The sequence below is a fragment of the Marmota marmota genome, unplaced genomic scaffold, assembly GCF_001458135.2.
Source record: "Marmota marmota marmota unplaced genomic scaffold, marMar, whole genome shotgun sequence".
NCBI lineage: Eukaryota > Metazoa > Chordata > Mammalia > Rodentia > Sciuridae > Marmota > Marmota marmota.
This window is the reverse complement of record NW_026000037.1, coordinates 27675691-27686319: the sequence shown is the minus strand read 5'-3', so window position 1 is coordinate 27686319 and position 10629 is coordinate 27675691.

Below are 10629 nucleotides of genomic sequence, written 5' to 3'. Positions count from 1 at the left end.
TTTACATTTTCCAAAGAGGAATGATGTGTTTCATAATAAATTGTTTTAATCTATTGAGCTCCTTCATATTGAAATTCTTGTGGTCTTAAAAAATAGGAAACTCCTTAGTTTAAAATGCCAACACTGTTACAGAAAAAAAGTTGAAGTTTAGTTGACTGTTATTTAATTGAAAATTCAAAATGTGCCTATACTGGAAAATATAAATTATGATTTTAACATTAGTGTTCTTTGATCTGAAAAAAATATGTTCAAAATCTTATCCTTCAGAAACACTAAAACAAAGTTATAATTAAAAATATGGGTGGCAATATTATATGGAGTAGTGAACAACGTAATTTGAACCAATGCAAATAGTTTTAATAGAGGGTTAACTAATTATGTTCAATAGAGAGTAATATAGTAGGTTAAAAATAAAGATTCTAAGATACATATTCAGGAAACAGTTTCACAACCAAGTGCGTAAGTACTCATTCCATTTTTGCAAAATGAAGATTTTTTTTTTAAAAGCTACATGCATATACATACTTGTGCATGCACATGCACACATGAGTGCACATGCAACACACACACACACACACACACCTGTAGAGTTTTATGAGTTAAAAGGACATACTGCTAATATTTAACAGAAACCATCAGTGTAATGCTGTTAAGAGGAAACCACTATATATAACCACCTTGATTTAAGGGTCTTTATAATTTGGATGATACATTTCTGCAAGTCTTTTAGTGTGAATATGCACTATCTATAATAGTAAAATTAAACTTTTCATACTTCTGGTCTATGACAACAAAACCAAATTAATTGTAAAGTCATATCTCCAGTTTGATACCTCTAGTTCTCTCAGAACTTCTGGAGTCTTTAGATTGCTCTCTCCTCTTCCTAACAAGTCCCCACTATATTTTAAATTCATATATCACCAGGACATTTCTTTCTCCTGTTCTCTTATTAGAACACACTATTAATCCCTGCCTGACAATTTGATCATTGCAAAGTCCCAGGTTTATCAATTTTACATTCAATCATCCAAGTATCTATGACAATGAATTTATGGTAATTTAGTCTTGTATTTTTGTACTTTGGATTTTTCTGAGGATAAATTGCAGTGCTATTTAACATGAATGATGGGCAACCACACCCTTTGGCTGGTTCCTATTGTTGGTGAGGCTCAGGAAGGATCTTCCGTGAGTTCCCACAACTCCTTGGCTGATGTGTTTGCAGTATTAGTTGTGAGCCATGCTCAGGCAACTGTCTTAAATGGTGCTATTGGCCACATGAAAACTTGGAAAGAAAGTGCATCCGATCAATGTAAAACCTATTCCTTTAGCAAAATATAACTCAACACACACACACATTTTGAAGGAAGGCAGCATCTTCCTTCATATTCAAGGACTAGCACATAATTATCAAGGGCAGAAATGTAAAGAACATGAGAAGCTTGATGATGGAATTGGTTCACATTTATTATTAGAAATCCTATTTGAAATCCAGAAGAGAGCAACTTAGTGGATAAAAACATGTCAGAGAGTAGGTGACAAAGAATATGAGAAAATTACAACTTTTTTCTCACTGAATTTAATAATTTTTTGAACCAAATTCCTTGCCTGACTGACAAAATGATCTGGCTCTACAAGGATGTAGACTCTAGGAGACTTCTTTCTGCCATTGTGCTGATCTACAACATGGTTAGTCTGGGATTTGTGTATTTCACTTGTCAATATGAACTCAGAAATACCCAACAGAACACAGGAACACATTTTCTCCTTCAACAAACACTCATTGAACACAAAGTCAGAATTCTACTGTACTGAGGTACAACTGAGTATAAGTGAAGTCAGCATTTAAATTAATCTTTAAATTAGAAAAGAAAGCATGCATGTGTTCATGTGTAAAGAATGGCCACCACGATGAAAAAACAGATAAGACAGTGTACTTGTGAGATTTAGTATAATACCATAGGTTTACGCAGTCTTGTCTTATGCCTCAGGGAAACATGCTTAGAAGTTAATGGACAATGCTGTTTTACATTTCAAACAGGGCAAATAGAGTAATATAAGAACACATGTTTCTAGCATCTTCAGATATTCAAATAAGTAAATATTCAAATTCTGCTTTATTATTTTTGAAATATATTTGTAATTTTCACTTTGATATGAATGCCTCTAAAATACTTTAATAATCTGTGCTTTGATTAGAGGAATTTGGATATAATATGTATGAGTTTATCTTTGTGACTTAAAGGACATTATTTGAAATCATCTGCTTGGGTTGTGTTTCTATAATGTGACACTCATCAGATTTTTGAGGTCTAAATATGAAATGGTCCTATATAGCTACATAGTCACTGATTTCACTGCCAATATTACTTTTTTCATTTCCATCTTACATTTCAGCATACTAAATTCCAGTGTTTTTATTTTTATTTATTTATTTTTTTTACCAAGAGAAACATCAGATGAATTGAAAATTACCAGATCAATAATTACCAAACTAAAAAGTAAATGGAATTATGTTTTTGTCAGAAGGCAGATGGATAAAAAGGGCAGAGTAGTAGTTCTCAATTGTAATCATGTCTCATTATCTTCTGGAGAGCTTGTTAATATGCAGGGTGCTGAGCTGCACCCCAGACTTTCTGATTCAGCAGGTCCAGAGGCAAAACTTGAACATTTTCATTTCTAACACTTTTCCAGTTAAGGTTGGTAAATTCCACTTCGAGAACTATTGCAAAAAAAAAAAAAAAGGATAAGGATTGTCTGAAGGGATAGATTTTAAGAAAAAAATGGAAATTACCTGGAAGTCCGCAAGTAGAAAAGGGAGGACCAAGTTTTGTCACATGAAGATAGACAGCTGGTGGGGAGTAGAATCCAGGAGTTTGTATAAAATGGTAGCTAGAGTTCCATGTTGCATGTTAGTTCACCAGGTAATTCCAGGAAAATGCATTAAATGCTTCCTACATTATAAACTGATAGATAGTTTGTTCTCAAAAAAAAAAAAAAAAAAAAAAACAGCTCTCATGTTTCCTCTAATAGGTGGGCCTGGATGGCCCATTGGTTTGACCCTGTGTGGCATTCCTAATGTCTGTATATTCTAATCCAGTGGTTGCCACTAAAGTGCTTTGCCAACAGATTTTGTTCTCAGACAGTGCACAGCCCTGAAAAGAAAATCACTTTGCAAATCCAGTGATTTCATGGGCCACTAGGCTCTCTGCATTCTCTATTACCCAGTTTATCTTTTGTTCATTTAATGCATTGCAAACAACATTGAATTAGTTTGTTGGACAATTAGGTAAGATATTAAACTAAAGATGTACATATAAATATGTCAAGTAATTATTTTAAGAATATCTCTGTAAGGTGCAGAGAATGCACTTTGGGAAAGCTTTTTCCCCCTTGCTCTCTTTAGTAGTTCAATAAGTCTCAACTTTTATAAATAAGGCAACTTTTTCCAAGGTGTGCACAAGTAAGAGAAAGAATTTCCTATAATGGATGTTTAAAAAATCATTTCCAAGGAAATTAGCTCTTGTAAACATCCTGGAATAAATGTCAGGAAATTAAATTGGTATTTGTTAGCAGAATGAACATCCCCGATATAGTCCACTCTTGTAAAGGTTAGGCCTAGTTTCTAGTCTCCATCTCTTCCTCCCTGACCTGTGGCAACCCAAAGCCCTCCTGCAGTTTCAACTTGACTTTCAGCAACGTTGGATCATTTCAGGATGTCAGCAAGCTGTGCTTGATCTTGTTTTCTTTCCTCTTCTTGAATATAGTGTCTTGGTTCTGGCAAATGGATTTCAGTCTATTCCTAAGTCTTTCTTGCCTGTTCCCCAGGCACCCAAATTTGATAACTACTCTTTGGCTTAATTCTCTTTTGTTGCCTGCTACCATCCTTCCCAGGAAAAGGGGATCTCAGTCTTGGTTTCTGGACCTTTCTCCATAAGGACAGGTATCCTTCCATCCTACTCGTAAGAATTGTCTGTTTTAATCAACTTTTTCACAGCTGCAACCAAAATACCTGACAAGAAGAATTTTAGAGGAAGAAAAATTTATTTGGTGCTCATAGTGTCTGAGATTTCAACCCATAGATGGCTGACTCTGTTCCTCAGGGGCCAAGGTAAGGCAGAACATCATGGTGGAAAAGGGTGGTGAGGGAAAGTAGTGCAGGACATCACAACAGGAAGCAGAGAGAGAGAGAGAAAGATCTGCTCACCACAGACAAAATACAAATCTCAAGGGCACACCCCTAATGATCCACCTCCTCCAGCCATACCCCATTTGCCTATGGCTACTACCCAGTTCATTCCTATTAGAGGATTAATGTGCTGATTATGTTAAAACATATGATTTAATCATTTCACCTCTAAACCCTCTTGCATTATCTCACACATGAGATTTTTGAGGTACACCCCACATCTAAACCAGTCTCCTATTTTGCCCATCATTTTGGAAGGCCAATGCTTCATTTATTACTCTTTCCAGATATCTATTCACCTGGCATATATCTGTGGTCACCTGATCCTATTGGACATGTTGCTCTAGTCTCTATTTACATTTGTGATAGTATCCATCCACCTACAGCCTATTCAAGAAGGGTCTTTCCCCAAATTATTCCAGTTCTTTCTTGCCTGACCTATGATTTCATATTTGGTTTGTTCATTTTGAAAACATTGTTTACTGGACACCTGGATATGTATGTGCCACTGGAATGAAGAAGATAGCACTTCTCCTAAAGAAACTCATTCTAAATGACAAAGCAGACAATTGAAATACAATGCCTTAAATGGTAAGTTCTAGAAACTTTTCTCACTAGGATATAATACTGGAGATCAAATAATCGCTCTCCCATAAACATTTATTCCACTCTCATTTGTTCAAACCCTAGTGTGCTCAGGGCATTTTGTTAACACATGAACAATGGACCAAGAGGACCTTTCTGAAAACTGTCAGACCCAGACATTCACCCTGGCCTGAAGCACCCAAGATCTTTTTCCTCCAAATACAAATGATATTTGACTTCTGTTACTTAGACTCCAATAAAAGCCCTTTATAATAGTTAGCCTCTAGGACTGTCTCCTGCTCCTTCTGCATCCATGCATACACTGGATTCTGGTAATTATAGTAGGATGGAGGATAGGAAGTTGAGTCACATTTCTTTCCCAAACTCTGAACTGAATGTCAGCATGTTTCATTGCACCCTTCCTGATTAGCTGGAATCAGGTATTCTGAAGGCATGATATTTTTCTGAGCTGACTGCAGTGCCTGACAGAACACGTAGAAGTAGATAGGGGTGATAAATCCACTTCAACTTCCAAAAGTCAGCATTAAACTCTGAGTGGCACAGTTGCCTTGAGTTTGTGTGGAAATACCCACCATGTCTCTCCTACCTCAGAACTCACAGAAGAGACAACTGGCCCATCCCTGCGACTCTCAAAGTGTCTTATGACAGGACTTACCATTTCATAATTTTGCATTGCTAAGCCTCCCGTGGCTTTTGACTGACGGAATGATATGTGAGTCTGAGATGGGTTTATCAGGGATTCCTCAGACATTCTAGGGAAATGTGAGGATTGCCCTGCTGCCTGTCACCCTCACTCTAGAACTAATAGAAACTTTTCCATGCTCTATTGCAATTCTCATTGAATTCTGAACCATTCTTAGCATACTGGAGGACAATTTTGAAACAAGTCTGGAAATAACTTTCTTATCTAGTCAATTTATCTAAAGTTTAATGAGGATTCTGAAGAGAAGACTCAGGTATTTGGCTGAGAGAAGGTAGAAAAGCCAAAATAAGGGGGAGGGGCCTTAGTTACAGTGTGGAAGGGCATAGAACACTCCAGAGACACAGCAAATTAGACTAAAGCCATGGTCCCTGACACCAGCAGTAATCCTAAGGGTTACTTTCAGTTGTGCTTTGTAGATAATGGGAATACAAAATTAGTCACTTAACCTCTTTTAACATCTATTCATTCATTCTTCATGTACTCTATTAAGGAAAAAAAAAAGTCGGGTACCATGGTGCACACCTGTAATCTCAGTGGCTGGAAAGGCTGAGGCAGGAGGATTGCAAGTTCAAAGTCAGCCTTAGCAAAATCAAGGCCTAAGTAACTCAGTGAGACCCTGTCTCTAAATAAAATGAAAACTAAGGCTTGGGATGTGGCTCAGCAGTCAAATGCCCCTGTGTTCCATCCCTGGGACCACCTCCAACAAAAACCAACAACTTGTTAAAGTGCTAAACATATTTTAAGGAGTTGAGAAAGTAAAATATATACTATTTGGGTAGATTGTGGTTCTATTTCTTATCTCTCTCATTTTCTTGTACACTGAGAAACTTTTATGAACTTGGAGTCAAATGTTTCTCCTTCCCTCTTATTTATGAGCATATATCTCTCATTCCAGTTTTAAAGTATCACTTGTAAATTACCAAAAGTGTTTGCAAATCTGGTTGTCTTTTATTTCTTCACAATATTTTATTGTGCACTATAAATTCATTAATTATGTAGGGCATGTGCAGTCTTGTAATCCAAGCAACTCTGAAGGCTGAGGCAGGAGGATTGCAGGCCTCAGCAACTTAGTGAGCCCTCAAGCAACTAGCAACACCCTGTCTCAAAATAAAAAATACAAAGGGCTGGGAATGTTGCTCAGTGGTTATGCACCCCTGGGATGAATGCCTTATTTTTTGTTAAAAATAAGAAACTATTTATAAAATTGTAGCTCAGGCAAGGCAGACTATAAACAAAGGCTTGCCGGCCACTAATACAAGTTTATCCTGCAATATGGATGACTTTTCTGGTGTACCATGAATTCCTTAGTCATAATGAATTATTCCATAAAACTGTATTTAGAGACTTTTAAAAATGCAGATTATTAGACTGAGAAACCACTTTGTCTCCTAAGGAACATTTGCAGGCTGTTGTGCAAATCTGCATTTGAGCAACTTTCACATTATGATCTTAGTGAATTCTTGACCAGATGGACTTGAACAGCTGCCACCCATGCCCGGTAAGTCCCTTTGCTTGAAAAGACAAAATAGCTCATTTGTTTGCAATTCCTTCCTGAAAGTACACAAGGGCAATTTTCTACATTGTGAATTACTTCTATCAGAGCAACATTTTCCCTGAAAGACCACAGCTCATTATGCTATTTAGAAACAAACAAAAAATACGCACAAACATTTTTTTCAGGACTCTTATAATTTGTGCCTAGAAGGGACAAGTTCCTTTTCAGATTTAGTTTTAAAAAATGTTCTTGAGTTGCCTTTACTTTCAAGCTGACATGGAAGGTTATATCTGAGAGAACCCCCCTCTGAAATAATAATGGCTTACATTTGTATAACTCTATATGTTTTTCAAAGTACTCTCAGACACATTATCTCATTTTATTTTCAAAGCAAATCAGTGAAGCAGACAAAGTGGGTGTTTTTAATAGGTTATTTTATAGATAAAGAAACATACTCACTCCACAAGTATTTTCTGAGTATCTGCTAACTCCATTGTATTTTTATAAGGTGTTGTGGGGGATAAAATAGTATATTCCTAAAAGAATCTTATTTTCAGATAAGACAAAAAAACACTGTATAAAAAAGCTGTATAATATGGTACAAAAGGTGACATATGGATAAGTATTAGGGATTTTAAAATGAACAAACTATGTTCTGGAGGGTTCTGGGAGACTTTTTGAAGTAGGTAGTACATGGAATATATGTGCCTGGGAGATGCTTAGAATCCATGAGAATTTTGACTCTTATCACATACTCTTACAACCTTAGAAAGCAAAAAATATATATAATAAAATAAATCTAGTTAATACTGACACCTGATGCTGGAATTGTTTCCATGCCATCCTGGGCAAAAATATTTGAACAGTTATGGTTCTTAAAAATTCTACCTCACATACACATGAAATCTCCATCTCTGCAATTCTTCTACCTCTTGAAGACTGGAACAAAGCAACACTAATCTATTTTTTTATCCTGTGGAAAGTCTTTAATATTTCTGTAGTCAGCTTGGTGGCTTGATCTGCCTTTCATCTTTTCTTCTTTTTATTAAATCTTTACACTTCTCTAGGTATTCACAGTTCTCATTATGCTGCTGGACTCATATCATTTGTCCAAATTATCTGTAACTTCTGCCCTTCTAAACTGAGGCACTGTAGTAGGTATGAGGATCTGAATGGGAATCTTAGTCTCTGCCTCTAAACACCACAGTTACCTTCCCAATTCACCTTCAGCATGTGCAACCCTGCTAATTGGGAACATTTCTTACACATCGTAGTAATTATCATGTGCAAGTTGCTTAATTAATGTGCCTGGAGTGAGTTATGAATGTTTTCTTAAAGAACAAAGCCTCTTCTGTTGTTGATGGTTTCCCTTTGATTTTCTTTTTTTTTTTTTTTTCTTAATCCATTTGTGATCTATGCGTGTCTACCCAGATGATGTTTGCTTAAGGGAGTAATACCGAAGCTCTGATAGAACAACGATCCTTGGCATTTTGTTTCTCATTCTTATTAACTGAGAAAATAAAAATTAATAGCTCATGTAAATTAATAAGCCAATACTGACCTCTGGTGTGTAATGAAGAAATTGCTCATTGGATGAACTAGTGGACGCTTGGGAATAGTTTTATGTTTCAAAGTAAGACTATCTTTCTAAGTAAAGAAGTTGCCTAAGTTATAATTACAAATGTGGATATTGGGAAATATGAAATTAACTAACTGAACAGAGAGAATGTTTTAATTTTAGTTATTTGTGGTGGGTAAGTAAAAGGTTAAAACCACTGACCGTGGCACAGTCCCATTCAATACTGTTTTTGTCTGATTGGGTCAGATTTTAAGCTACTGAAAACACAGTGAGTTGAGAAATGATCTACCCTCCCCAGTTGACTCCATATAAACTGGATTTTTAAAACAAGACCTGTTGTGAATTTCCCCAAGTCCCCTTTTCAGATGGTAGTGTTGTAGGGACAGACGAGGGAAGGCACCGAAGATAGCAGGCCACATTTTTATTTGGCTGCAGCCAGGTTTAGAGGGCATGGCTTTTGGTGTAATCAATTAATCCCCTGAACCCTGAGTTCAATTAGTTTCAGAATTTTATACCTGGCATGTAAGGGGAGGGGCTCAGAAGTTCACAGTCTGCAGAAGTTCACGTAAAAGCAATTTTTTTCTTTCACTGTTTTGGGCAAGTTAACCCTTCAAGGACAACACCTGAGAAGGGGAGAGCTTCTTCTCCCCTTTCTTTCCTCCTCCTGCCAGTTGTTACCATGGAGCCCAGTTGGTAACTTCTCTTATCTTGGAAATGTAGACATCTCTTTGAAGCCTCCGCTCAAGGCCAGAGGCCTGTTTACACATTTCTACAAACTACTATACTGGATACATGTTTGTGAAAAACTAGTAAGGGGGTGTTCAGCACCTGGAGTGCTGATTTCTTCCCAGCCAGTGGCCAAGTAAACAGGGCAACACAAAAATAGGAAGTTTATCTACATTGAACTCTTTTGTAGAGACTCTTTTGCTGACACTCCTAAAATCAGCCATGGTGAAGACTTCTGGAGAAGCCCAGTTAAGACTTTTCTGTGGAGAAAGGGGGTGCCACTATAGTAGGTGTGTATTCATTGATTCTCCCCAAACTGCCCTTTCATTTATTTCAGATTCAAAATCCCAAAGTCATCTGTTTCTGACTTGACTTGTTCTTCTTCATTATCCTGTAAAATTCTAAAGCTATGCCATCTACCTGGGATACTCTTGCTTTGTCATTCAAAAGCCTAGCATTTGTTAGATAGGTTCTTATTTCAGATTCCCTGTTGTCCTTCCTGTTTTCAGTATGTACCTTTCCCTCGCACTCCATGCTCAAGACAATCCATCTACATAGCACTCCCCAACCTATCACTCCTTCCTGGGCAGAGCTACTGGGGGGTGCATGGTAAGGGCTTCAGGTGAGCACACATCTTGGAGACAGAGATGCAAGTCATGCAGATTCAGGCCTCAACCCCACCAGCAGCCCTAGTGCTGGCTCACCCTACCTGTGGCAGTGCTCAGAGGATCTTAGAAACTCACCTGATGAGGGTGTCTCCCTAGGCCATTTGTCAGTGGACCCAGATTCCAGTTCCTGGCCCTGCCACTGACTTGCCATGAGACTTCTGCCACTCCATTCAGCTCCTAGACTGCCAGACTTCCATCTCCCAGTCCATACAAAGAAGTGATCAAACTAGATGACCTCTAACATCCCAGGAAGTACTCTAATTCTACAGCTCTCCAAACACAGGCTTAGGAAGCCAACCTGGAGTGTGGTTCTCATATCCTGCACTGTTCATGGAGTTCCTTTCTTGTCTCACCTTTAGTTTGCTTAGGTGGTCCTGTCCTGCACTTTCTGAGATACCATAACACTCTACTCACCACAATCTATAAGTCCTAGTTGTCTTTTTCTCCTTGGTAGCCTGATATTGTTGCAGCAAACAGACCAGTTGAGAAGCAGCAAGCAGCACTCAAGAGAAGGAGAACTCTGAACTTTATTTTATACTGGTAGGCCGAGAGAAGAACAAACTCCAAATTATGAGCCCTGATCCACAGTTTCTCACAATATTTATAGGTTATTTGGCATCATCTTAGACCTGTCCTATATATATATATATATATATATATATATAT